Source organism: Pristis pectinata, chromosome 27, assembly GCF_009764475.1.
Source record: "Pristis pectinata isolate sPriPec2 chromosome 27, sPriPec2.1.pri, whole genome shotgun sequence".
NCBI lineage: Eukaryota > Metazoa > Chordata > Chondrichthyes > Rhinopristiformes > Pristidae > Pristis > Pristis pectinata.
Genome location: NC_067431.1, coordinates 5,510,484 through 5,514,665, shown reverse-complemented (window position 1 = coordinate 5,514,665; position 4,182 = coordinate 5,510,484). Strand labels below are relative to the sequence as shown.

General features: G+C 43.8%; 1 non-coding gene across 1 annotated transcript; it reads right to left on the bottom strand.

The window, feature by feature from the left end:
• Window positions 1-3,788: 3,788 nt before the first annotated feature.
• trnae-uuc (transfer RNA glutamic acid (anticodon UUC)) lies at window positions 3,789-3,860 on the bottom strand. Its single transcript has one exon. It is a non-coding gene; the product is annotated as a tRNA-Glu (tRNA).
• Window positions 3,861-4,182: the final 322 nt, after the last annotated feature.

Here is a 4,182-nt window from a genome sequence, read left to right as displayed (position 1 = left end):
GATCATAAGGGTCAGACACTCCTAGGAGACAAAAGTTACTTGAAACCAGCAATCAGTATGAAAATACTGAAAAGAAAGATGCAGGAGATTGGACCAGACAACAAGGAGGTGGTAATGTTTTGGTAACCAGCAACAAGAAAACGGAAGGATATATTCAATGCCAAATATCTGACATCAAACAAATGTAATGTCTATTGCAAGACAAAAAATAAACTGCTGGAGTAACTCAGCAGGTCAAGCAGTATGTGTGGGGGAAGAGAAATTGTTGATGTTTTGGGTCGAGACCCTGCGTGAGGTCTGAGAGTGGAGAGGGAAGATACCGACCGGTATAGAGAGGAGGATGGGTGAGACAGAGGCTGGTAAGTGACTGGTGGACCTAGGAGGGGTGAAGGATGACAGGCAGATGGAGCCAGGTGGGGAAGGGGATGGCGTGCAATTGGTAGACAGAGGTAGCTGGGTAACAGGTAGAAGTAGACAAGGAAAAAATAGATGTAATGTCCACGGCCAAAACTGAGCCAGGTAAACCCCGTAATTTCTGTAATTTTATACGTTTAATAAGATAATATTCAAAATAATTTTATAGTGAGAGAATGTGTAATCCAGTTAATGAGTTTGTGCAATTCCTACTTCCCACTGCACCAAATGAAGTTTCTCCCCAAGCGGTTAAATCAATACGTAACTTTATCAGATATCATACTATTCAGATTTCAACCTGCAAAAGAATGGGGCCCAGGAGCTGGTTTAACACTAATCAGATGACAAAGTTTCCAATCATTAATCCAAAATTAACATACTGCAGATGCCGAAAATGTGAAATAAAAGAGGAAAATACTGGAAATGCTCAGTGGTCAGACAGCATCTATGGACAGAGAGATGGAGCTAATATTTTAAGTGGATGGCCTTTCAATACACGTTTTTTAAGTGGCAGTGTTCTGCCTATTATACTTGAGTCATGCAAATCTGAAACAAGAATTGGTCCTGCAGCATGTACAAGTGAGGAGCCTACCTTGACTGGAGACAGTTGGTGTTGCTGCTTTCATACCTATACTACATAAAATATAATCTTTATTACAAGGGCGTAGAGTACAAAAGGAAAGATGTTTGGCTATATTTCTACAGGACTTTTGTGAGATTCCATGGAGTACTGTGTATAGTTTGCTCTCTTTATTTAAGCAGTGATATACTTAATATACTTGCTTAAGAAGGCAAATAGCATGTTGGTCTTTGTTGAAAAGAGGTTGGAATTTAAGAATCGGGAGGGTTTGTTAAAGTTGTACACAGTGTTGGTGAGGCCATGTCTGGAATACTGTGCCCAGTTTTAGTCCTCTTACATAACAAAGGCCATAGTAACATTGGAGGCAGTCCAAAGGAAATTCACCAGCCTACCTAATGGGATGACATTGTTGTCCTATCAAGACAGACTGGACAGTTTGTGTCTATATTCTTTGGAGCTTGAAGGGTGTCCTTATTCAAAGGTAGAAGATCTCAAGGGGCTTGACAGGGTAGATGTTGAGATGTTTCCTCCAGTGGGAGAGTTATGAACAAGGGGACATAGTTACAGAATAAGGCGATGGTCATTTAAAACTAGTTCAGTTTATCAGCCGGTGATTCTGGGAGAAGTACAACACCGATCCTGAAGACAAGTGACTCCACCCCCGCTCCTTCCACTGAACATGAATATCTGTCCATCCTCTTGCAGTTCACAGATATCTCATCAATCCTCATATCTGAATGAAGATTTCCTTACATTTGCTTTTGGAAAATATTGAACTCAATGAATGTACTGGGAGTTGAGGATAGTGTGCCACAGGGCGATTCACAGGACATGGAAGTGGGGAAGTGCCATCTGATTCAGTCTCCTTAAGGCAGATCCTGTAATGTTGGCCTGAGGTTAATTGGCCAGTGGTTCTGAGTGGAAGTGCCCATGTTTCACTTCCTGGTTGTGTGGAAGTTCAGGGTTCCTGTGAAATTGTGAGCAAAAGGAGTCCCAAATGATGATTACACAGATGATCGCAAAATATTTCCCGACTTCCGTCCAACTTTAGAGTCCATCTGAGGAGCACCAACTTCCATAGTTTCCTTAACTTACTTCCCTAATTTCACAACTGACAGTCCGGGAGTGTGGTTTAGACCAGGAGTGTGGCTTAGACCAGGGGTGTGGTTTAGACCAGGGGTGTGGCGTAGACGAGGGGTGTGGTGTAGACGAGGGGTGTGGCATAGACCAGGAGTGTGGCTTAGACCAAGGCTGTGGCTTAGACTAGGGGTGTGGCTTAGACCAGGAGTGTGGCTTAGCCTAGGGGTGTGGCTTAGACAGGAGTGTGGCTTAGACCAGGATTGTGGTTTGGACCAGGGGTGTGGCTCAGACCAGGGGTGTGGTTTATAGAGTCATAGAGTCATCGAGCAATACAGCACGGATACAGGCCCTTCAGCCCAACGAGTCCATGCCGACCACAGTGTCCACCCAGCTCGTCCCAATTTCCTGCATTCGGCCTCATATCCCTCTAAGCCCCACCCCCCCCCCCCCCCCCCCATGTACCTATCCAAGTGCTTCTTAAATGATACTGTTGTACCTGCCTCACCCACTTCCTCTGGCAGCTCGTTCCATATACTCACCACCCTCTGTATGAAAAAGTTGCCCCTCAGGTCCCTTTTAAATCTTTCCTCTCTCACCCTAAATCCATGCCCCCTTGTTTTGGATTCTACTACCCTAGGGAGAAAACTGTTATCGTCCACCTTATCTGTGCCTGTCATTATTTTAAACACTTCTATAAGGTTGCACCTCATTCTCCTACATTCCAAGGAATAAAGACCTAGCCTGGCTAACCCCTCCCTATAATTCAGGCCTTCTCGTCTTGGCAACATCCTTGTAAATCCTCTCTGCATCCTTTCCGGTTTAACCACATCTTTCCTACAAGAGGGTGATCAAAACTGTATACAGTACTCTAAGTGCACTAACAACTTATACAACTGAAACATAATGTCCTAAATCCTATACTCAGTGCCCTAACTGACGAAGGCCAGCGTGCCAAATGTCTTTTTCACCACGGTGTTACGGACTCAGTGAAAGTCCCTTTAAGATAGAGAGTGTGTGTGTATGTGTGTGTGGGGCGTGCTTACGTCAATAGAAGATAAAGGACGTAATGACGTTGTTGGAGAAGTCAGAAGAAGAAGAAGGAGAGAGAGAGAAGGGAGAGAGACACCATCCTGCTTGTTTTCTCTATCGATGGATGAGAAATAATAACTGTGTTTGCCACTGAAATCCATGTATGGAAGTTGGAAGTAATCCGGTGGAGTTCACTTTGTTGCTGACCTGTAGAAGGAAACAGGTATTTGTGTGTGGACGACCACGGTTCGGATGCTTTTCGGGGTGAGGAAGTCACTACCGAGTAAACACTGAAGTGTCGTTTGGGTTCCATCGTGGAACATTTGGATTTCGTATGTACTCTCTCTATGTTTTTCTACATCTACATCTTATCTTCAGACAACGGTGGTTGTTGAAGAAGCCCTTGCTCATGTTTCACCTTATGGCTTGCGGAACTGAACTTTAAGAACCATTCAGGAACTGGGAGTTTTGGACTTTGTCACACACACACACGACGAGTTTAGTTTTGGGGTTAACGTTCGAGGTTTAACATTCTTGAATTCTAACATACTAACATTTTTACTTTTATTTTATGTATTATCATAAGTAGTGATTAATAAAATAGTTTTTAACACTAAATCATGCTCAGTGTGTTTCTTTTGTTGCTGGTTCGTGACAAAATTTTTTTTTTTTTTTTTTTTAGTGGTTCCCATACCGGGAGTCGAACCCGGGCCGCCTGGGTGAAAACCAGGAATCCTAACCGCTAGACCATATGGGACCATATGACCATATGTGTTTCTTTTGTTGCTGGTTCGTGACAACGGTGTCTACCTGTGATGCCACTTTCAACAAACTATGCACTTGTACTCCGAGGTCCCTCTGTTCCACTTCACTCCCTAGTGCCCTACCATTCATAGTATGTCCTACGCTGGTTTGACTTTCCAAAATGCATCACCTCTCACTTATCTGTGTTGAAATACCCTTTGGAGGCTTCATCTGCTTCCAAAGCATTTCAGTGGGAATTCTGATCCACAACACCACGTGCTGCTCAGGAACTCACTATCAGATTGATGCCAGCTTCTTTGGGGAAGTAAGGATGG